This window comes from Varroa jacobsoni, unplaced genomic scaffold, assembly GCF_002532875.2.
Source record: "Varroa jacobsoni isolate VJ856 unplaced genomic scaffold, vjacob_1.0 scaffold_769, whole genome shotgun sequence".
NCBI lineage: Eukaryota > Metazoa > Arthropoda > Arachnida > Mesostigmata > Varroidae > Varroa > Varroa jacobsoni.
The window spans coordinates 58,912-84,993 of record NW_019213671.1 but is presented as its reverse complement, the minus strand read 5'-3'; the positions used below and the strand labels follow the sequence as shown (position 1 = coordinate 84,993).

Sequence of the window (26,082 nt, the reverse complement as noted above, 5' to 3'; positions counted from 1 at the left end):
TTTTGACTTTTCTTTTTACCCGCTTTTTTTTGTTTTTCGTAGTGTGCCGTAGGGGCTTTCTTCTGTCATTTTATTTAGCACTCTCTTGCTGTCTCTATAATCTAGCCTCCCCAGCTATCCCCATGTCACCCTATCTATCCTGATTGTTGAGAGCCACCAGTCTCCTACACATGCCCAACAATCTCCATTTTCTCCCATACTTCTAAACAACACTTGGCCTTTTTCGTATGGGTCTCAAACCTTTCGCGGGTCGGCACACTCGAACGCTGGTTAGTGCCGCCGTTCAGCCAGGCACTCGATGAACAAAATCAATGAAGTTCGCATTATTTTACATTCAGTCGGCACGTGGAGTTCCACGGCCACCTTTGCTACTCCTATGTCGATACTTCGTATGTTTGCTTTTCCGCTTTGCTTGTTTTGCTCAGCAACACACTGCCGCTTTGTGTTGTAGAGAACACGGCCGTTTCTATAAAAATGCTTTCCGTTTTCTGCCCATCACAGCCGCTCTGTCTAAGAGCACAAAGCAACGCTGCGATTTCTGAATGGGGCCAAGCGAAGGGAAACCGAAAGAGATACGATGACAGTCATCTGCTACAGCTACCATAGGGCGGATAGGTTTTACCGCCGTCGATCGCAACTGCTCGTTTGTTTTCCCGCCCCTGCTTCGATCCTGACAAGAGTTGTACGTTAGTGGAAGGAGAAACAGCAGTAAGCTGGAAACCTCCGGTGACTTACTGAGCGTCGATCGAAAGAAATGGTCTGTTTTTCTATTTGCAGAAACGATTCCATCAACGTGCAGAAAAAAGGACCAACCGGAGTCGGCAGTCGAACGGCCCACTCAGCGGATCTCTGGCTATACCCATTGAGTCTCGAAAAGGAATCGTATACCTAGAAACTGGTCGGGTGTATCTTCGTATCGGTTTCAATTGTAAAAACATTTTCCCATCACTCCCATTGGACTTCATGCTGCCTATAATGACAAATTTAGGTAATGCTGAGGAGATGAGCGGAGCTCATCATTTATGAAGCCCGTAATGTCTATGTAACGAGAAAAATAGATTGTGATATTTCGAGGTATTCCATAGCCGTACGATCGAAGATACAATGGTTATGAAAGTAACAACTCAATATTACCTGCATCAATTGAATTACACTGAAACAAGGTATGCGCTAGTTTGCGTTGCCTATTTATCGTTGCCCATTATTGTCTATAAGGCTAGGTTTAATTGTGAAATTTTTTAACAGGCTGGCCAGACACAGACACACATCTCAACCATATATTTTCAAATCCTAGCGAACTTTCAGGGTTTACAGGAAGCAGCGTCATTCATTTTTGAACGGACACGCAACGTAACGTACGGGGTCATCTAGTTGAATTTTTCCCCTTGTATCTAAATATGAAATGGTTTAATGTCATCGAGCTCTATTAGTTGGTCGTTCATTGTGGACAAAAGCAATCTGGTTCGAGAATCAATAAATTTTTTTTATAATATGAACAGCCGTAGCAGCAGCAAGTGTACTATTAGGGACCGTACCTGTTTTAAGTACCCGTTTAATAGTCGTTCATTTTATTGGAACAGAGCTAACGCGCTAAAATATAAATGAGACAGCCAAAATAACCCTGCTGTACAAAAGTCTTATACGGTCCACTTAACGATGCCATTAAACCAAGTGGTGCTCGGGTACGAATAAGCTCGCTAGGAATAAGATCAGAAATATAATTGCTATTACGTCATCTTTCATTATCGACCAGAAATAATATCTATATTAGTCCCTAGAATTGAATTTGCATCAGTCTAGAAAAACAAGTACCACTTTTTTTGGACCAATAGTCAAAAAGGAAGAATTATTGCAAATTTGACACAGGACGTTAAACGCCTAGATAGATAAATGTAGCCTTAAATAGGTGAACTTAACTACATACACAAGTAAATATAGGCACTAAAATGCTTTGCTTCTAAGATCACTGGAGCTTTTTTGACCATATCGTACGCGACATCTTTTCGTGTTGTCCTAGTTTTCGTGCTTACTGTGGAGAATTGCTCGTTCGCGACTAATAGGTAGAGCTAACCTTGGCCGGGTAGTATGAACCTTGCAAGCGACACTCATTTGAATAAGAAACTCTCCATCAGAAGATCGCGTCACAGATTCATTGACGGCTCCCTATTATAGCAGCATTTATGTTTTTCTTTTTATTTTATTCATTGTAAAGGTGCACACCGGCCTATTCGTAACGCTGATTCCCTTACCGAGCATCCATAATGATTCATGTTACGCCACCTCTCTAGCATATTCCTCTGGTTGAAGCTCCTTCAGCCGCTTGTTCTAAAAACAGAGTTACAATGTCAAACAAGTAAGATAAACTTATTTGCCTTACAAACTTGTAAGACAAACTAAATTGCGAATGATCCAGTTCCACACCTATCCTGGCTATCAGATCTTCTTATACATAATCCTAAAACGCATGTCCTAACTGCTGAGGGTAGCCTAAATTCGTCATTCTTCACACAATCGGCGTGAAGAATTTACGCATGAGTCAATGAAATAGTTTTATTTATAAGTCTCAGCGTCGTCCACCCTTCTCTAGGTACGCACGACTCACGGGTCCCCCTACAATAGATCTGCCTTCCATTGCGATCATTGTTTGATAGAAATGAAAGCAAAAATGAAGGTTTTATAACAGTAATTAATAAAACGCCTCCGTTAGTGATAAACGTAGACATTTAGTCACAACTGTTAAAAGACTCGAGAACGCTGAAGAGGCTATTGAATAATATGAATGTACGTAAAATACGTTTGGACTTGTTACGTTGGTTACAGTTTGCGTGTACACGCTAAGCTAGTCTTGTTTGTAAATAGCGCATAACATTAAATCTGTAACAAATGGTCGTGAAATTGCTATTATTTTTGCGATAAGTAAAAAATGTCTACTAATTACCAGCACGACATTTATGTAATGCGTCTGTGGTCCGCTGTACTACTTCTCTCTTCTAATAAGTTTTATTTTTAACCTATACGGTTGAAGCATGAACTAAATCCTGTTTATAAATGGGCAATCATTTTTGAGCTGCGTCTGTAGTCTAGAATATAAATTTATCCTATTAGGACCAAAGATCCATGAAGGCTTACGGTGAAGCTCATTACTTTAAACGGCATCTATCAGAAAAGTTGACCGTTATTATTCCTTTTAACGCATTCATTCAAATTGCACTGCTAAATCTTCTTTTTTTTTTTTTGATATTAACGAACCCAAGACTTCTTAGATATACTACTTAAAAGTAACCTCCGACCACCTCATAATAAAGTAGCTTTTTTTTTTTTTTTTATAGAATTAGCCGCTTTCGTTCAATATTTCGATAGGCTGACTGATCAGCTTTCATCTCCCCTGATACCATTATTCACCTAAGCGTCCATTCGCTCCTCGGTCTTTTGGCTATAGTGCTCATTTAATACTTTTACGGTCGGGAATATGAACGACAAAGGGCCCGCTAGTTCAGACCCAAGTAAAGCATAAAAGCCTTGTCCGCCAATCGATATGTAGCGGCATTATAGATCAGCCAAGACGTACGGTTAGACACCTCTGGCTCTATCCAGATACGATGAAACATAAACAATTCATCAGAACTGCGCCAAGTACGGCCTAGACCGTCATTTTTATTTTATGGTCCCTCAAGGTAGACACATACATAGGATGTGTTACAATAGATCAAAGTTTAAGATATGATACGTAAATAGTGCTGCTGTTTTATATCACACAATACATGAAGTATGATTTTTTGCTTAATTTCGCAAGTAGTTTTTACCGCCGTAAAATGCTGACGTATGGTATACTATGTCGCACAGTATTACATTAACGTTCTATTGTTAGAAGTTTTTTACACCCAGCATCATTTTTGAAATAATACAATTAATGCTTTTGATTGTTTTATTAGAAGAAAAACCCACAAAGTACCAAATGTCTGGCTAGTGTGCATCTCACAAAATAGTGCCAATTTGATAATGTGGACATTTCAAAGCAACGTTTCTTCGTCAGTAAAATAGGGTGTCCTTCTTCTTTGTATAGGGATATACGTTTATACACTTTGCAATATTCAGTAAACTCTGTTCATGGAAAAACCCACAAAATGCACATGTGCGCTCCATGCATGGAACACCAATTTAACATTAATCCCCAATCGCATTAACTTTATATCTCTTTAGCAAGTAACAGATTATCATGTTATTCATTTGTATCATCACTGCTGATACAAACGCGGACGTTCGTCTGTTAAGTTAGCAAAAACACCAATTACCTTGAAACATTTATATATGTCTCAGGTATATCCTCTATGACAACACACAAATCGATATTCGTACAAACAATTGAACCGCTACTGAGATTACATAAAAATCAAAATTTAAGAACAGCTATTTTTGAAACGCTTAGCTAAAAGCGCGCAACGTTTACGTTTGCAGAAAATAACTCTAACTAATGAAGAGCGTAACTTAGCAACCGGTTCAGATGACTTAATCGCTTCCTATTACTTTCTTAATTCTTAAATTCTAGTTAGTGCTTGGGGTAACGAAGGTGGCGATCGCTTACAGAACTAAAATAAGAAATCCTGGTATAATTGCAGCTTTGGAACTTGCTCAGAATCCCGCGAAGGTTAGAAGAATCGGGCTTGTTTAGTGACGGACAATGCCTTTCTCGATCTTCGATATCCACAGCGGAGTGGCAGCATAGAAGGTTATCGTCAGGCGATCGAGGGCAACACTTCCAAGGTGTCCGTTAAAAACCACTTTGGGCATGTGGTTTCTGCGTTGAATTCTCAATAACTTTAAAACGGACAGTATGCCTGATAATTTTAGCTAATTGCTTCCTGCTAGTAAAACGTATTTCTCTAGTCATATTTCCAATCAATTTACTTGACGTGGCCAGTCTGAAAGGGCTGCACTTTTGGTCTAAACAAGATGAGGTTTTTTGGACGATTTCAGTGACTCCCTACCAGAAAGCTGGTTAAGTTGCTCTTGTTAACAGATTCGTGCTTGTACCAGATAGTTAGTTATAGTTTTGTCAGTTACATGACTCAGAATCATGCTTCTGATAGCCGAGCTCGCTTACACCTTTTTGACGGTCGAGTGTTTAAGAAGACAACTCTTCGGAGCAGATAGCCATTCAGCGTGCGACATGTGGTTATTATATATATTGTCGTCATATGAGCACGATAACTACGTAATGAAAAATGAAAAGGTCATGGTTCCAAGCCGGAATCCAGATGTGTAATCGTAACCGATCGTTTAGAGATGAATTATAGCTTGTGTATCTTAGTCTCAGTATTATTTTCACAACAACGATATATTTAGAGTTGCGCTGAAGTCGCTTTCACGTTCCGAATCTTGATCAGACCTGCTTTGTTGGACATCCCTTCGGCCTCAATTACTTTTCTCTCAATTTTTTTACCGCTTTGTCAAATGTAACGCTTTCCGTGATGAGGGGACAGGTCAGACATGTAGGCTGGCTCAGAAAATTCGCCCTTGCTGCTTGTTTCGGGTACTATACGTGACAACTATATTTCAGAGTCACGAGTCAGTATTCTTAGATCCGAAACATGTCTGCGAACGTTTGGTACGAATCACGGCAACAATTAACTATTCACACACCTATATTGTGGGAAAATTGGACGTGCAGTCTTTGACAGCATGGGGTCGGACCTCGACAGACATGTCTGTATGCGTGCTAGCTACACACAAATATCGATAGAGACTTTGTATGTATTGTTTTAGTGTGTCCGGTAAAATAACAAAATAATGTTTTTTAGAAGCTGTAACGAATCAAAGGAACCTTAGCATTGTGGCGGGTAACGGCTTACCTAGTTTGATAAAACAATGTCTCATAAAGCTGCATGAGATACATACTATATGGGTCATAGATCTATAAGCATTTGGAATAGAAGTTTTGACAGCGCCTCTATTTAATAGCGGAAAACGAGTAAACAACGAGCGTTGCTAATAAAAAATTATGCCGCATTTTGTTCCACTTATGCCACACACAGAAGATGACAATGGGAAAAATGTTGGACGATGAATGAATTATGATCAAAGATTATCATGATCATTTATCAAAGCAGCAACGATATCGTTTCGTTTGCTCGGATTACTCTATTTCTTTAGACATGGATAGTTTGTTTATACCCTATTCACGATCTGAAAGGCCTTACAAGTCCTTTCGTAGGTGTTTGTGCGGACGTTACTATTCAACCGCAAATCCGGCATGCAATACCGCGTTACGCTGATTCGTCGATAAAGAAACTAAGTCCTTTATAATAGTCCTATAATTTTCTAGCTCACGTAGTGATCATCGGAGATATAGCGCTCTTATCGGCATATACGTATTGAAGTATTTGACAGAATCCAGAACGGATAGATTTGCAAGATCACTGCAAAATGTAGTATTTTTGGAAGATCCGTTATTTGGATTTATAGATCAAGCTCTTTAGGCCGCTGATGTTAGAATGTTTAATTAAGTACTTAAGATAAATATGGTCCAAACACTTTGCAGCAATTTAAATGTACGTAGTAATCCAATGCCGTTTAAGGCTACTTATATCGAACGCCTTGCTTGTAATGCTTTTGCTCTATAAGATTAGCAAGACGTTTGAAATTAGCAGTTTGTCTGCTTATTATGTGCAAATTATACGATTCTAAAGCTCTCTTGCCTATCAACAAATGGCTTTGTACTTTTTTGTATAACCCGATATATTAAATAACAGCACTGTGAAACGTTTCAGTGTTCTTTATGGTAAATCATATTGAGGATTTTTTGGATACAAGTCCTCAACAACGTTCCGCTCCATATAGATGTTAGAATTCATAAACATACTATCTTCGTTCTCAAAAATATATCATAAGCCCACTTTTTTTTCGACATCATAAGTAAAGTTAACGCAACTTTTTACTGAATGGCAAAGCTACTTCGCATGGTTTCCCCGCTTCATAGATCTTGGAAGCTGTCGATTCAGACATAAATGTTATTATCTTATCGGCGATATATACTCTAGCTTTATGTTCATCCTGTTTTACTTGTACCTGTCCTCCGATTAGGACGCCAATGCACACGCGGATCTGCATGAATGAAGCAAAGATGCATTACTACACCACGGCATCGAGCCAGCTAAGTGAATCAAGCCCTTGAAGTCTTCTGCTCAACGCCCCCGTTAGCACACTTGCCAACACTCTGCAGACTAACAGCGAGAGGGAGAATCACGATGGATAGATGCATCACTGACCGTGCAGACGAAATAGGCTTCGGCGGATGCTGCTGGCTTGTCGGTCAGCTAATTCGATATCAGCTATGCTATATTGCTCCGGCGCCACCCATCTACTTGTATCGTACCTGAGCCCCCTGTATTATTGTCACTGTAATACACTGGCGTATGTCAATACCGGCATCTACCTGCACGACATGTTCCCGTCGCACACAAAGGTCGCCTGCTGCCGTTGTAGAAACGGACTAGTATATTGCAGTTTGTGTCTCACACAGTCCCGTCCATGCTGTACAACCTTCTCGAAGGTCTAATCCTCATTACCGCGAACCTTTTGCTAGATCAACCTTGGCAAACAAGTCACCTGTCACTTCAGCTATGTGCGATTGTGACTCTAAATGTGTGTATTCTTGCTCGTGCTCGTGCTTTTTTCTCTATTTCCCTACGTATTAATTGGCTAACCCTTGTAGTGAGCCTAGGCCAAACGGGTAATGCGAAGAAAGAATTGAACCTTCGGTTAAAGTTAGGTTAGGTTAAACTAAGAGGGATGATCAGTTAGCCATTCGGCGGATTCTTCCTCGTGAACAGTAACTTACTAAGAGACGTTGACAGAAATCGCCTCTCTGGTAGCACCTTGTTGATTACGTAACGCTAGGAAAAAAGGAATCAGTCGGATGTCACTAGCTGATCATACGAAATACTTATACCTGCTATATACATAGACAAATGCGTACATCGAATCCAATGACTACTTTTACCCATAATAAATAATCTATTTTTTATAACGTGACGATCTCCCCGAATTCTATGCTTAGCTGAATTCGATTGGTACCTGGCGAAATAATGTCATATTAATTATGAGAACGTACTGTTTTGCTATGGTTTACACAAGTTAGTATTACATATTCTATGTATATTTATGACGCGAACAATTTTTAGATATCCTATTCACTTTCCCCTGCTTTCAGTGAGAACTTTCAGCGCCTGCTTTCCAAATATCATTAACCCTTCCACGCAAATATACGAACACATACTAGAACACCGAAATGGATCGGGTTTTACAAGTGTCATCAAAAATTGGCCCACGTTTCTTCATTGTATGTCAGGCGCCACTTTTGCAGCTAGTCTCCTACTAACATATGCGAAGCCAGTCAGCTGCTGTTAGATACTGTATTCTTTTGCGGTACGCCGATGTTCTACGTAGTAGCGGTTATGTGGCAGCAGTAGTTCCAGCAATACGGAGCGTGAAGCATGCGCTCAGGACCCACCGCTCCGCTTGCTCCTCGTCCATCCCGTCTACCACCTTTTACCACATCTATGTGGTCTAAAGATTTTATGGACGCGGGGGGCGTAAGAGGGGCGGGGTAACGGAATGAGTAGGCGTTCGTGTATATGCGTTTTGTGGGATGAAAAGGAAAAGAGCACGAAATGTGGAACAGTGTAGAGAAAGCGGGAACGAGTCGAGCCTTAACGGAAGCCCTCGAATAGAGTCCAGTACTGGCCTGCGCTGTCAAGAGCGTTATATGGTTGCGTGCCGTGGAGCTTACGACGAAGACGACGAGATCGCAAAGTAGCTGCTTCCATTCAGTCCATAAGGCGTCATGACACGACACACCTCGTTCTTCTAAGTCTTCCTCTCCTCCGGGGAATAAAACAGCCCTCAAGAGTCTCACGCTACTATGGTGCCATGACTAATAGTAATAACTAAGGTAGCAGTACGTAATATAGATTGAATGTAGCCACCCGTCGGAGCACGCACTACATTGTATGTATTATATATATATGGGCTGTAATAGTGTATATGGTTGGTACGGGCGTAAATGTAAGCGAGTCTTAGTCCGATGTACGTCGCCCAGTGCGCCGTGTTAATGAACGACATTAGCCTGATGTATAGAGTTGGCGAAGAACGTCAGCTAGGCCAAAAACATTTTTCGTGCATTTATGGATATAATATTCACTTGGAGCTTTAAGGAGTATTTTGCATACTTGTTGCTGACGGAGCGTTATGGCTGAAAAATAGGCTGCTGTCTAGGTGAAAATTGATTGAACGTTCTTCGATAATTCTTAAACTTATTATATCAACTAAGATAAGCGCAGAGATAAGTTATTGGCAACTTGTGGATCTTGGCGTACGATTTGATGTATTAATATACATACAAACCTCGTCTTATTTTGCTATGGGTTACTACCGTATCGACAACTAGAAGAATCATCGGCTGAGATGATGCTAATGCAATGGTTAAGCCCTCGATGGAACTACAGTCCTTAGGTCAGGGATGATTGAAAGATGGTCGATGCAATGTTCGCCGTTGGGCTGTCCAAGTCCGCCTATTTCGGTGTTAAAATGTTTGGTGTTGATATCAGCACCGTCAAGACCTAGCAGTGTGATTATCCTTGGTATCCGTTTAATACGACAATTTAATTTATATAAATAGTTTACATCTGGAGCATGACGCATCCGGATAGACCCTGAACTAGGAACCTGTTTTCAGCTATAGACTTTAGATAGATTACTCGTATGATCTCTTTTTAAGTAGTAGGCAGTCCGTAATACGTATGATCATGTCGATTGAATAATAGAAATGCTTAATATAAGGTTTTATAGCGTCTGCTAGTACAATCAGAAGCCAGTGTGGAACCGAAATTAAATTTAGACAACAATTATGGAGGTGGCGTGTTTACCTTAGGACCTAGCGTGTACGAAGAGGCGTTCAGAAGACCAGAGTGATTCTTGCCTGGGAATATTTTCCTGAAATATATCGCTCACTCGCATATTAAAGATTTTGCACTTTCTATTGAACTCAAACGTGTCTTTTTCGGAAATATTGTACCAGTGGCTGAGTTACCGTAATACGTGCCTGCCTCATAAAAACCGAAATAGATAAACATGCACGGGATAGCATGTGGGAAACATCATAAAAAGGTTGAACGTGAATTCAGTCAAGTCTAGATACCGCCACTTTGAATTAGATTCGGTAAAATAGCTGCGTAATGAAGATCATTAAATCTGCCAAAGCAAAGCACTGGGCGTTACTAGCACTGATCGCGAAAATGCTTGTAGTAACAATTAGCGGAACACACAAATGCGACTTTCGTCTAGTAAGACAGAAGCCGCTTCAAACACAATATAAATCACATATGACAAGCTTCTATGCGTATCATGTTTTGCATCTCACTTGAAGCCTGATTAGGGACAGCAGATAAACAGCAACATTGCCTTATTTATAAATCATTGTCAGCCGTACCTCGATGCGGCAGTTGCACATTAACGGGAGGGTGGGGGTAAAACACTTCCCCAACGATTCTCGTATCGTCGGCACCTTGTGTACAGTTCTCCCTTTGCCTCCGACCTCTCCACATTCATTGTCAACCTATTTCCTTCTCTCTTTTTCTGCTTTCCTGCCCCTCTCGATGAGCTGTAAAAAAATCGTCGGGGCTGAACTGGTTGCTAGAAGTAAAGTCATTTTATTTAGCGATATTTGCACCTATGGGCTGTACAAGGCACATCTGCCGCTTGCCTCCCTGGCGCACGACTGAATTCTTTTTTTGGGCTGCCCTGTATAGAATGAAGTGGTGGAGCCTTTGTAGGGGGCTGCGAACATAACATGCCCGCCTCGTTTCATTTTTCCCAAATGCTGCCGTTGCGAACAGCGCAATCTTCTTCCTGTCATCTCGCTTGCAGAACTTTCGCTAGGAGACACCCCACTGTCACGTGCAACAGGGTGTCCGGGGCCTGTCGTAGGGGCGAACGCCGAGGGCGTCTGACGAAGCCTTGTTTCTTTTATTTTCAGGGGGGGGGGGGGGGGCAATTACAGCACGGTACAAGTAGATGCCGTAGTACAGGAGTAGTGGCACTGGCCGTAGGACAAGGAGAACGCGGTCCTGCAAAAAACAATGATGTGCGGTGGGAAAGCAGCGGCTGTGGCGCGAAGACATAAGAAATGCCAATAATTCACATCCAGCACTCGCCTATATCTCAGCCCTCACCCTTCATTTTGCTCCTATCTTTTCGTTTAGGAGGCACAAGGTGGAGAGCGAGTTGCGAACCGCGCAGAAGCTCAAATGCTCGGTGCAAAATCTGATTTAGGAATTTGTTGCTATTTTGTTTGTTACCATTGCCGCTGTTGCTAATATTGCGACATCACCGACGACATCTGCCGTTTGATTGTGACGACGTTGGAGACGATGTCATTGTAGATGGAGATTTCCAGAGACGACCAAACTCTTGGAGTGTACAACGATGTCATAGAAAATGAAATAGAACAGCGGGAAAGTTATAAGAGTTGTGACAATTCTGAATGTTATAAATCACTATATGCATAATATTTGCGTAAAATCTTCACCAAATCGTATACATTGATAAACTGGTCGTTATATCACGAAAGTTCAGCTTAAGTTCTGACCCGGTTTTGCATTAAGTCAAAGATTTAGATTGTATTTGTGTGATGGGCGTTCACAAGTGACTTGTGAGTGAAGTGGAAAGGGTGTAAGCGCTGCTGTGGAACTCCAGTGAATCAGCTCGAGTATCTGTTTTTAATGTAAAACAAACAATTCAATATCAAGAATTTTCTATCTTCCGTATCTCTATATGTACCCAAAACGTTTCTTTTACAGTTCGGTCGTTGCCTGCTATATTCTATTTTGCGTTGTGTGAAAATGTAGAAAATGCAGCAATGCGTTTCTATACGTATGTTCGTCTATAAAGGCCACACAGATCGTGAGTCCATCTCTCACTGATACAACAGACCATATAGTCATCAATCAAGGGAAGCACCATGGCGTACAATGCTTCATGTCGGGGGTTGGCACCCCCATTGTAAGCCTGCTCTTTGCGGATTTAGACAACGGACTCAAGTGGGTCAAATTACGTCGTTGCCCCGTTGATTTAATACACCGAGAATAAAAAGAGGGCTATTTGCACGCTTGTTATCTGTTATGAAGAATTGAATTTGTCAAATTTGCCTAAAAATATCACACTAAGCGAATGGAGTACTGTTAAGCTTCGATATGAAATAAGTCCCTAACCTCGTTTACTTTAGTACTTACTATTGTCGCAATTTAAATAAACGTAAAATGTATCCTTATATGGCGTTTTTTTTTAAAACTAAATCAATTCAGCTTTGTTTAAAATTGTTACTACTAAATCTATCCTATTGAACCAGTGTGTGAATATGATTTTGTGACGACTTACGCAAAACTGTTTTATATTTGACATAGTCTGCATATGTTGTTGTTTCGCCTGGTTGTTTTATTATTTAATAATAATAAGTCCTACTTTGCCCTAAAAGTATTTCACTCTAAAAAAAAAAAATAATAATACCAAAATATAAAAACTTGCAATTCGTTATAAGAAAAATCTGTAAATTTCGGCTCGAGAAACTCATATAGAGTCGTGTCTCTTCCTAGTTAGAACCTTACGAAAACATTCGAGTGTGGCCTACTTCATTATACAGTAATTATGAAGTGAGGATAATGCTTAAATTAGAAATAACGGCTATTACCAACTAACGGAGAGGAATTTGATTCCAATTACTGCTGTTATACAGCTGAATGCCCCATCGCCTAGGTTTGTGGACTGAAATAAATTTCATAAGGTACAACCTGTCTGCTGTGTTCCTATGCCTTGTTTTTTACCTAGGAAGTTAGAATAGTTCTATATTATTTTCAATTTTAAGTCAATTTTTAAGTTATAAGTCATAAGATTTTAGGTCATAATCGTTTCAGTCATGTATACTACCTGAATCCTATCTAATCGCTGAGTCAACGTAATGACGAGAATGCAGGTACACATATGCGGAATTCAACCATACGCCTCGGTTAATTATCCCTTGAAATTTTACTATTCCTGTTGTTCCAGATCGTATGAAACGTTTATTGATGAAGCAGAAATACCCAAGATGTATTCATAGAACAACTGTTAGTGACGAATTAGAAACACGAATCCCAGCATCGATTACAAAAAGCCCAACAAGGTGGGGTAATATACGCCAGAAGTGGAGCTATACGGACGGCTAATTTTGGACAGAACAATCTGTCCTACCTATGAAAAAAAAAGTTGTGATCTTGAATAGGAAAAACAATAGCTTATGATTATGACATAATAGCCCTATGAAGGCCTATGATCATTCTACTATAAGTTCTTACGAAGTTTTGCTACACACCGAGAAGATAAGCTTTTAAAGTTAAAATGCTGGCAGATGCATCTTGAACTAGAAATAAGGCTTACCTATGATAACATGCATCGTTTTCCAAAGCCGATCGGAGCGCGTTTAGGCCTATGTAACTGTCGAAATAATAGTACTTTTTGTACGGAGGATTTGATTTACGGTTAAACATAGTATTGTCTTGATTACCCGCAATATGAAGCGCCGATCGGCAATATTGCAAATCGCGCTATAGAAGCGCGGTAATCGGAGCTTTTTCCAAACGCAACCACTTGTAACATGCGATTGAAGACACTGAAATGCGGCACAACGAATGCGGAAATAACCTCTCTGGGCCGCGTCGTCTTCTGAGGTAAGTTATAATAGTTCGTTCGATTTCTCTGTAAAATCTGTAATTGTTGATATTTTCTGATGACAGACTGCGCCAACTCGACTTCACAGCGGTGCTGGTAGTGGCCTACGGGGTAAATATAATTCGGCAGGACCTTGACCTAGGAAACACCTCAAACTACTTGACCAAATAGAGGCCTTTTTCTTCAGGCTTTGCGCTTCTGTCGTGCGGCAGAAAACTGATTATTTCACCCCCTTGCCAACATTCCGCTGCTCATCGGGATCTAAGATCTTGTTTTAGGCTGCCGGCAACTGCGGCTTTCTTTGGGTGTCTCAGCAGATGGGTTTTCATGATGAATTTTTCAACACAGGAACGATAAAAGACAATAGCAAATCGTCACGTGGTTATCCGTTTTTAGTACACAGCTTCCGTTACAATTATCGAGCGAGGAATCTATTTGTAATAGATACGGGAGACTGTGATAAATGCCATGCAGGTTGTTGTCCTTTGCTACCCTCGCTCAGGAGCCTGGTACATTGATATTATCGTAGGCTGGGTAACTATGCTGTAAACCTTGTCCTTTCAAACCTTTCAAGTTCATAAATGCTACAACTTAAGGATGGTACGAATAAATGATTATTGTTGATCTTATATATAAGTATATATATATATATGTATTTTGTTGGTGCGCATTTTTACACACGTGTGTTATTGAACATAAACCATCAAAGGGGAACAAATGGTCTTGTATTGAAATTGTTGGCGTTTTGTTCAACATATGTCCAAAAAAATAATTTATAGCTTCATCCATTCTCTGCCCATGTAGCCCCCAGTACGGTAAATTAGTATAAATGAATAGGATAACTTCAGAAAAATGCAGTCTACTCTTCCTGTTTTGAAAAATTTAATTATTTGGCGAGACTGTGGTGGGAAAACTAAGTAGGCACATACATTTCTTTACAGCTCGATAGAAGTTTAAGGAAGTTCAAAAAAAGTTATATTCTTTTATACTTATTGGAGAAGCCAGTCCAGTGGTCCGAATTGCGCTGATTTACTATTTTTACGCGTCTTATAAATTCTAAAAGTTTCATAGAATTACTTTGTAATCTCAACTTTTTTTTTTGTTAAAAAAAATTGAATGGTTTATATGTATATTCACTACAGATCTGTGGGAAATTTAATAGGAAAAGTTATTTAAAGAAACGACAAAGTCGCTCAAGGGGTATTCATCCATCAAAATGGAAGTCCCGAAGTTCGCTTGCCATAACATAATAACTAAAACACACATATTTAATAATATATCTGGTGGGATATCCGAGGTCGATGAAAACCGCTTGAAAACACAACTACTATTGGTAAACAATTCGTAAATTGGCAAAATAGTTAGCTACGAACATTCATCTATCATGCGGCATCTTGGTTCTGTGAAATTTTATCAAAAATTAGACGCGATTTTTTTCTGATTAGTCGTATTTTTCAATAAGCTAGCTTTCACTCCTGTAAACGGTTTTATTAAGAAGAGAGGTAAAAATTGATTTAGAATTTTTGGCCATGCCTATGGTTTCCGCAGTAACACATTAAGCTGCTTTTGCTCTATTCGTTGACAAGCAGCATTTAACATAGAAGCATCTGTCGGTTAGGTTCTGCTCTGCGACTATTGTCATAACAAGACCTCCGATAGTTCGTACTCAGACTCGCCGGTCAGATTTTCCTGGGTTTCTGAAGGGCAGACGCGTTGTCGGGTTGGCGATTAGCACTAACAAGGCGCTAGTAAGAATGAAGTAAACATCAACTATCGGAACAGAACGAAACACAATGGAGTCCAGGACAGATGGTGGCTTTCAGGGAAGCGACACCATTCCATTAAAACTCGCACCTTCATACGTGCTTCTCTTTGATTCCCAGGTCGCACGATGCAAACAGTAAAATTTGCCAATTTTGTGAAAAGCTGGGATTGTGACAAGATACAATCCAGCAATGGGACGGGAGAAATTCGTGTTAAATTGTAGTGTGGATCATACCGGCTATCTAACGCCATGTAATCAGAGCATTTGCCCTTTTTGTATCTGCCAAAGTACATCATGTACTTCCGATTGGCTGCCTCGACAAATTTGTTTTACTAACAGTGATATTCCGATGTCTATGTAAGCAGCAAAAACGTATGTTTCCTTTCATCAGGTAATAACTATATAATCCGATGATATTTTGTCTGGAAGTTCGTTAATCAGTCACTAATTCAAACCTAAAACGGACATTGTAAATGAAGCTGAAGGGAGTTATTATGAAGCCAAAGTATTTCCTACTCTCTATCGTATTTGTCTCTTTTTGATATTTCACCTTTTAGAACTGCTTATAGATAATCAACATTTACTTGAGAGAAGGGCAGTCGCCTCAGATAACCGCAAGCGCCAAACACTGAGCTAAACATTGAGCAACGCTGCTACAAAAAACAGAAAGATTGATCGATGCACAGGACACTCGAAAAAAAAAAAGCATAAGTTTGCTCTTATTTGTAGATCCGCGTGCAGTTTCTCGTTTAATTACAGGAACCTATTGCCTATTGTCGCACGTGTTTGCCCTCCATATGATAACATTGATCAGGACGACTGAAGTGAAATTGGTACGAGCCACATTTGTGCCCTAGATTATAAAAATGTTCCACGACAAGCGTTTGAAGCGAAATTGGCTATTCTGTAGGAAGATGCTAACGATTAAAGGTAGGAATAGCGCGTACGTTTATGTTCGGCACTGTAATTGTCTGTCCTTGCGTTACCAACAAATAAACACATTATAACAAGCGACTAAAACGGAAGCATGACTGTGTGCCGTATAAAAGTTCCATTATGGGGAAGCGAAAGCAAAATTAAATCGTCGAGAGCTCTAACCTTACCAAATTAAGCGTCTTAATTAAGTAATTATTACCATTAAGTTACCATATTAGCGTAAGATTAAGTACCAAATTAAGTAATTTGTTACTGATCCACGTGCATTGATACCCATTGCGCATATTTTTATTGAAATTTATTGGTTAAATCTATTTTTAAACGCATTGCGTGAACACTGCAAGCAAGACCCACTATTATCCGGGTGACGTTTCATAAAACACCTTTCAATCTACTATTAGATAAGAAATGCCAATGGAGTTGTCATAAACGAGCTGTTGGCAACGGTTTCATTGTCGCATAAAGTGTAGAGACAAGCTTAGATTCGAACTCCCGCTCGTAGTACGTTACCGATTTTAGCCCAGCAAACGACACTCACAAGCACCCCATATGGCAGTCTATAGCAACGATTGTAGTACTAGTTTGTAGCGGTACACCTTCCGTTATTTGCTCCCGCAGTGTTTGCGACGGCCACGCCAATGCCACGAATCGCGCTCGCAGATGCAAGTCTTTGGCCTGCTTTCATGCCTCATTGAGCTTGCCGATGGCGGCAGTGGTACGCTTATTTTGCTACTATCTCTGTACACGTTAGAGCGAGGCTCATTTATGTTTCCAACTCTTCTCTTTGTTGTCAGCATCGTTAGCAGTCGTCTCTGGGATAGTGATGGTGCTAGAGATAAGGTAAGATCTACCATTTAGTTGTGTCTTCACCAGCTGCTTTTCTCAGCTATTCCTTACTATAAAGTTTGCCACTTTAGAAGAGACTGAAAAAAGTTGTGCACTGAAGTTTTTCTCGATCGACGTGAACGTATATAGTACCCGTCACTTTTATTATCAGCAGAAATATATGCCCGACAACTAGTAAAATAAAGCAGAGGGAGTGAAATCGAAATAAAAAACAAGACTCCGATCGGAATGGTACCTAAGAGATGGAATATGTACTAAATGTATTCTGGAACAAAGTGCTAGAAATATCTCTGATCGGCTTTGCCAGTCTCGCCATTCGAGTTCTGAGCCACAGTCCTAGCTAGTAGATTAATAGATAGTTGAACTTCTTTCATATACGAAGGAATGTCCTTAGCCAAAGTCGTGTGCATTCATACAAATAGACCAACGGTTGCAAAGCCCCAACACCGAAAGTTGAAAATATATCAGTACACACATATGTGACAGAAAATCAGTGAGCGACGTTTACATGGTAAATCTGGTTCGTTACGTAATGCCAGGCAGCCGGTCTAACATTTCCGCCCTATATAACAGTACCGGTTTACCCTGGCGACCATAAATAAAAACAGTGAACGACAAGCGTTCAATGGGCCTAGAAGAGCCTAACACTAAGGCATTTTGTCATTACTTCCAACCACCCACATGATGATATGTGATGTGTCGACCATATGAACAATTTTAAGAACACACACGCGGAATTTAGGAAATACCTAGCGATAGAAATGGATTAATCTTTCCTGCCATATTTAATTAGCATGGCATTCACGTATGGCTGTTTTGAGACGTCTCAATAGCTTGGACGACCGCAATCGGTAGTATACTAACCTCGAGGCAAATGCATCTACTTCCTAACAGCCAAGGAACTGTCTATAATTTTGGCACCAATGGAATTTCTAATGGAGTCACATAACAGGGGTCCTGGCACCGTGCCTAGTTTCGTTGAATATTTTCAGGGCCTAATTTATTTTGTCTTAGAATGTTTTATTCTAGATTTACAAATGTGAACAGACTTCATAAATGTTACAAAAAAAAAAAAAAAAAAAAACGCCTCTTCAATACTTCTAAATAGTCTCCTTAGTGCAAATTTTGCCCGACGTTTACGACGAGTAGCAGAATGAAATTTAAAAAATGGCACCGAAAATTGGGCTCTGTACAAAATGCATATACCTCAATCGTCTAAATTCCAGTTGCCCCTTATCGAAATAATTTCCTTTAGTTTCCCTGAGCGACTAGAGTCTAAGACTACTGCGGATGGCATAATTACGCAATCTTTTTTAAAATTACTTAGTGATATATCTAGCGACATTGGAACTATTCTGTATAACTTTGTATTGCAAAACGGGCCAGCACCAGTCGGCGCAACGCAGTTGAGTCCTTGATTTCTAAAATCCCACAGCCTTCTCCAATTCAGACTCGTTTTTAAAATGATACCCAGACAATTGCGTGTCTGTTTCCGAAATACAGCCCTACAACGACGTTTCGTCACCTGTTATAATGCATTAGAGCAAATCCGGCTTCCCGTCGGATGCATCAGGCTTCGTTTAATAAAGTTGTTGAGGCCTACACTTGTTCGAACTTCACGATAATAAACACAATCCATTCCGTTCCCGTTCTCGATTTACCTTCTACAGTAGTCCGAAACGACCCGCTGAAGGAGTCTATCTATTTTTGAGCTCCCCTGTTATGCGACGATAGTTAAATGTGATTTATTTTGTTTTTTTTCTATGTTTTTGTCTATACTCACTCAGACAGGTTGTCCGGCACCGATGTAATGCTCGGGGCCCTCTCGTCCGTAGCAATATCGTTCAGTTCACTGAGAAACTAGGCAGCGGCTCATAGTATAGTCGCAAGAAGCCACCTTAAGCACCGGCATCTGGAGCACCTACGAGAACCTAGTTTCGCTTTTGACACAGCATATATGCTGATAAAAGCAGTAACCACACCCTCTAGGGAAGTGTATTTCGGCTGCAGTGCCACAAGATCTTTATCTCTCTCTTCTGCTAAATTGGCGTGTGACTTAGATAACTCTCTAAATGCGCTTTAAAATGCTGCCGTAATCAATATCTAAATATCCGTGACGTTGGAGCAATGTACAAATATGAAGAACAAGCACAGTTACTAGCAAAAGGCAAGATCGATCGAAGTTCGGTCTTTCTAGCATCGTTTCGAATTCTTTAAACAGAAGTTATTTCTCTCAGGCACAGTTATCTAGTAAACTGTCGGATAACTTTGAAACGCTCTTCGATTTCTCCAACTAGAGTGTCATTCCTACTCGCAATATGGTTTTCTCCGCTTATGCTCCCGTGACTTGATCCACTCTGATTTCTCTTACAATATCACCTTCTCTTGCAATCAGGGACGCGGAACATTCGGTACCATCGTCCGATTACTTTTTGGAAGCAATTAGCTTCTATGACGTTTGCGACCTATTTAACCCCATTTTGATTCTTAACTGTACTTTTTGGTAGGGCAATTTCAAGTGATCATTTAGTAACACGAGATATTGAATAAGCTTCCCTTTTACATATATTCTCTATATAAATGTAGTGTTTATGCGAATTCTACACGTAAAAACGATCTCATCCTCGTAAAGAAAATTTGCAACGCTTCTCCAACCTCGAGGTTCGGCTAGTCCTCTTAGGTTAGGCGATACGGCCCCCCTGTAAACATTTCTAAAGCAGACTAAGTTTTCTTAAGAGCTCCTCAGTGCCGTATTGACATACCGTTTAGAGACAATCGTTTCATTAGAGCCATCCGCAAGATTCCAAGAGTGGGCTGAGTTTGTGATTTTTCGAATTACGCTCATAACGCTGGACTATGCTATCTAACTTTCGGACCAGGGGTTCCCCCAGCATGTAGTAGTATGCTTTTATTCCTTCTGAAACCGATAATTACGCATGCTATCGTGGTTGGGACGAGACACTCTTTCAGCATCTAAACAAGATGTCAACAATCCTGCAGGACATTATCGAAACTATCCTTCGACTATCCAGGGGCGCTCGCAGGTCAGTTTGTTTAACGAACAAAACCCATATTGTTCTGCAGTGCATATACGTCGCGAACAAGACCACCATAACCAAGACCGGCAACATTCTAAATATCTTCTTAAAATGACCACGAGCCATTTCTGGGCATAGAAGCTACGTGTCGAATTTGCAATTATCAATACAAATATATGTGGAACTCTGTTATTCTATCGAGCTAACAACCCCATACCCGTTGCATCGAAAGCCACTAAGTAATCCACGCAGAACTAATATATTTAGCACTATTAGCATTTTGTACTATGTAATGAGTCTGGTAGAGAACAAAGGGCTTGCTCCCACTAGAAGGGAGCCGGATTTACGTGGGGTTTCGTCCACAGATCTGTGAAACGACATGATAGCCGTACAAGTCCACCTTAATAATACTAGCAAGTTCCGGTAGTTCAATAGTTTTTGTGATCTCTGAGATTTGGATCAACGTGGCGGCAAGCTTCGCAGCTATTGTTACCAAGACAATGCATTAAAAAATGAACCGCCCATACGCCATTCTATCACTAAGATTTCCTAGACCTGTGTGACCTGGTCAGGGCTAAAAATGACAGCGTATCATCCCGAATCCGTTTATCGTTCGAACATAATCTAGTGACAGTCATAATGCCCGTTGGGCGATGACGTTTCTTCGGATCAGTATCTGCGTATACCGAATCAAAAGATATTATTAAGCCTCTGCTTGTGCTAAGTAGAAACGATATTAGAGGCGTGAAATCTATACGTTGGGTTTGGCAAACCGGAATTCGATGCCTATTTTTTTAGTTTACTGGCCAAACCGTTCGATATCTATGTTCAGCGCGACTTTCTGTGCGGCACACGGGTTAGACGTGTGTAAAGCTTTGTTTAGCCAGAACAAGGAGGTTGACACCTAGACATAAAAACTTTACAGCAGTAATAACGAAAATCGGTGTATCGGCTTGCGAGAAATCAAATTTCAGACTCCGCTTGAGTCACGTGTGAGCCACTAAAATGTCAATACAATTGGGCAGCACTGCTCCGATTCTAAAATAAATCGCTATATAGGATTCCTTCTACTAAAGATTCAGAATCTGTCTGATTATGTGCACTTAAAATATACGTAAAACGGTACCTACCACCGCGTCATTAAAAAAAAAACTTTGCCATTTCTAAATAGTAATAAATTAAGATGGTGCTGCGTAGGTAGCCACAGTTGCTTCTTACTATTCTACTATTGGTATTGGGAGTTCGGGAGAATCTCTTACGGTTGAAGTGATAGACTATTGCATACAGCCAAACATGGGTAAAAGGTTTGAAACAGACAAAATACAAACGAGAATAGATGGATGATCCTTTCTGTTTGAAAACCTCGATCTTGACGAACTTACATCATCCGGTTGGTTATTCAGCTAAGGGACCTTTGTGACTGATAAGAGGAACACGTAAACCACGCTTGAAGCGAAGGGTTCATGATCCCCGCTCTACAAGAAACACTCTCACTTAAAACAGTGTGGACTTTTTAACTCGTGGCCTTACACTGCTGGAGTAACTCACTACAGACTCTATATGTATATTTCATCTGCTACATCCTATGTCTCCTATTCTAGAACAAAATAGGCGCCCGTGTAATACTAAGCTGCAACATATCGGTACGGCCAACCAGAAACAGAAAACACTGACATCACAGTCTTTCGCGCTCTCTAAGAACATAATCAAGCAACAAAAACTTAGCTTTCCTTTACCCTAAAACCAACTGGGAATCGACCACTTCCATAAGCTGTCATTGCCCTTGAATCCGTTTTCTCGGAAAGGCTCACAGCTAATCTGGTCGGGCATTCCCACTTAACGGGCGTCGACAGAAATCGGTGATAATGGATCTTTGGCATTTGCACCAGCAGAAGCAGCAGTAGTAATACTTCAAAGGTAGAAAACAGACGTTAGACTATTTATTGCAGCGAATACACGTTCCGGGGCATTTGCAGAGCGACAGTAGAAATCTGCGGTGAGTGAAGCGTCGTTCCCCGTTCATGGTCCCACCTTCACAAGGTCTATTTGACTGCTTCGAAGGGTTGGAGCAAAGCTAATCCGCAGGACACAGCTAACAGGACGGGTCAGCGAGAAAGTTCTAAGAAGAATAGAAGCGGAGAGGGAAAACCTGTTCGACACGAAAGAGAAACGGCCGTGGCTGAAACAATGGCACCAATAAGCAAACCGATTAACGGACGCAGATTTACGAGCAAATGCGCTGTTTGATTTCCCCAGCGGCACATTTCATTTTCGTGACCATCGGAAGGACAGAAGCCTGTCTGCATTCAGCAACGAAGGCGCCGGCACAGCTGTAGCGCAACCTAAAGAGCCCAAAAAGTCTGGTGTTCTGGTTGACGTATGTATTCTATTGCAGCTGCTCATGTAGATTTGTTAAGGCGTTAGAATTACAAAAATAAGAGGGAAGCACTATGACAGAAGTGTTGTCATCAGTTCTCCACTTTACTACGCAATGTGTCTACTAATTAAATAAAATTAATTACAAATTAACAAATTGTTTTTTAGAATACTTGTAAAGTCACCTTGGAACGTTCCTGACTTACATGTTTTTAGGTTTAAATTCGATAATTTTCATTTCAATTTAAGTTTAAGTGAAAAAGCTCCACTTTTAGTTTTGATTTCCTTTAAAGCGCATATATATCTACTCTACAACAACTACGATTTTAACCTATGTCCTTCTGATAATATCTTACCGTACCTCGATGTACTTGACGTAAATATAACCTAAAACTGGATTGATAACATGGATCTGTGGTTGGCGACGTTGAATGTCAACAAGAGCAGCTGCAAGACAAAGAAGGAATTTTGGCAGGATGTTGGTTGATATGGCTGTCATGTTGACGTCGTATATGTGGTTTCCTATGTTTCCTGCAAGAGGCGGCATCCACCTGACCATCCATGTTAGCCTTAATGTACGCTCCTTGACAAGAGTCGCCGTTGACAAGGAGCATTCTCATTGAGATTTGGTTGATTTTGAACCGGAGAAACAGTGAGGAAGTTGCAGCCAATTAGAAAATCGGTTTTCATCAGAAACACTTTTCAGTTGCCCAACAATACGAAACGTTAGCAAATCGTGTTTTTCCCAACACCTATGGGTGATTCTGTTACGTGTTATCTACGTACGCGTCAATTAGCGGCATCTGTCTATCAGTTGTGGAAAAGTCAAAACTTAAACAAACGACGATAAAATTGGCATTCAAGTAGCTAATGTGACTGTTACGCCATCTAGGAGCGTGTTTAAACTGGAGAACGGCTGCTACCACATTTAGACCAAATAACATCTGATCCAACAAGACGTTACGCCAATGATAAAACTGATACTGGACATCAAAGGCAGCCTTCGTAAAGAGCACCTACGCTGTATGTAGTGATCAGTTTGAGCCGTGATGCGATGGAGAATGGATCAGAATAGGAATCCACTAAACGGGTAATTCTATTTTACCACCCTCCTGTAAGTGTCCGCTAAGGTGCTGGGGCTTTTTTACGCCATCGTTAATAAAAAAAAGAAAAAAAAACGAATGGGGGCTTACGCCAAGCTAATCATGTTTGATATGGCCATAAAGGCTGATAAGTTGGATCAACTCGAGAACACGGGAACGTGGATGACAGCGATAGGATCGTTTAAATAGGAGGTCACATTGAGATGACACTTTCAATGTCACTGAGCTCTGGTTACGCTTATTGAGATAACTTACTAATGTATAATGGGTCACTTAGAGAAAACGAGGAAACATAATGAAAAGGAGGATATATAATATAGCATAAATTTCTTTCTATTTCAGATGGAGTCATTGTAACAATAGTCAGTTTTCATATAACTTTTCATTGGTAAAGATATTCGCCTTAGGGATCCTACGCTGTCCCAGCGATAGATTAGTGGGTTGTGTATTTGCGTGTTTGTTGAAATACGTTGTGGTCTAGGTTCGAATCTGGGAGTCGACAGACCGCGTGTTGGGAGCTAGCTCTGCTATAGAGTGCGTGATAGTGACCGAGACATAAAGAATCTTTCGCTGGAAAACAACTAACTGTTTTTCATTTTACGATACATAGGGAGTGAAGTATCTAAGTTATTAATAAACTTAGACATAAACATATTTTTCTCGATATATGTATAAACCATAAACTAGGCCATTGGTGTTTTAGTCGTAATTAATTACTGCTATATCAGCAGCTGGCCAATAAACAAGCACATCGCTACCAAAAATGCATGCAAAAAATAACTTATTCGGAAAACTTGTCTAGTTTACACTAATTATGAAATTGTTTAAAGAGTAGCTTACCATTGTAGGTTTCTTATTTTAAATTTTTGAAATAATATATAAGGTTAGAAAATCCGTCATACAACTGCTAAAAATATTACTACAAAACAGTTCAATGGAATTGTTAATAATAAAAGTAGACTTACGTTGTTCTGCAAGAACAATGGAAACAAATAATTAGGCACCTATATAGTAATGCAGCTAATTACAATGGGATGCTGCCCGAACCCCTGACCTCACGAATAGGCCATGAATTTAATCAAATTTTCATCGTTTAGTAAGTTCTTTTAAGTATCGTTGATTAGCGATTTATCCTTAATTTAATAAAATTAATGAATAATTATAGCGATAAATATTTAGCGCACTATAAAATCCTTGCGCCTTTTGAGGATGAAACTGGTTGGTGGATAAAACCGCTGCCATATGTTTCGTTTTACAGGAAAGGAGGTCGTGCCTGGATACAAGCCCCCCACGGCCTGCTTTATTTATTCTATATAAATATCCAATAGGACGCTGCTAGCAGCAAGCGTATCGCAAATGTCACTGTCTATTTAGACGTTATTCCAATATTGTCTAGCAAAAGCAGGGCATTGCCGGTTGCTAGTTAAGTGGATATATATAAATATGATTCAGATATTTCGTTGTAATTATAGCAGTTCCCAGTAATCGTAGCAAAAAATCCTACACAAGAGAAGTTACCTTGTAATACATGATGAATGCCTCCGTCCTAACTTGAGCCCGTACAATACATATCCTTTAGAAATATGTTACTGTGCCACTATTACCAGAGTACAATAACTATGGTTTGCAAGCAGAATTCAGTTTGTGGTTTCGAATAGGCCTTTCCTTACCCCCGCGCCCCCTTTCACTCAGAAAAATTTGTTTCATAATTTCAGAACAATGTAATTAGGGAAGTAACTACAAAACTAAACGCAGAAGCTACCTGAAAAAAGAGACAATTTCTAGGATAATCATACCCTAAGCTCATAAGATTTTGATTACCTCCTCGCGTTACTAATTAATCAACCCTGGAATTATTTAACCATGGAACCCCATTAATCAACAATTAAAAAGACCTAGCGTGACACATTAGTTTTCAGCAAAAAAGTTCATCAATATTCCATTATTATAAACGCTATTAGCAACAGCAAGAGCGAACATATTATATGTAAAGAAAACAAATACCCTGACAGTATCTTCGCCTCGATTTTAGGCTTTGTTAAAAATTACTCTGCAAATATTGAGCCAAACCCGTTCTCTAAAAATGCAGCTTCATTCACAACATTAATGTACGTACGATCCGCGCTTGTACCACTTTCCTATCAGATCCATAAGCCCCCCATTGCCATAAGGAGGAGCGGGCTGCCGGATTTCCCGCCTCGAGCAATCTACCCTCAAAAACAACAATCTTTAAAGGTATCTATCGTTATAAAGATAAGCA

At 40.2% G+C, this 26,082-nt stretch overlaps 1 long non-coding RNA gene across 1 annotated transcript in view; it reads right to left on the bottom strand.

Annotated features, from left to right (window-relative positions):
- Positions 1-2,198: 2,198 nt before the first annotated feature.
- The window catches only part of LOC111263477 (uncharacterized), a 59,397-nt gene continuing 35,513 nt past the window's right edge, over positions 2,199-26,082 (bottom strand). Inside the window, exon 3 of the long non-coding RNA XR_002682256.2 lies at positions 2,199-2,325. This is a non-coding gene — a long non-coding RNA (uncharacterized LOC111263477). The remainder of the gene's footprint in view (positions 2,326-26,082) is intronic.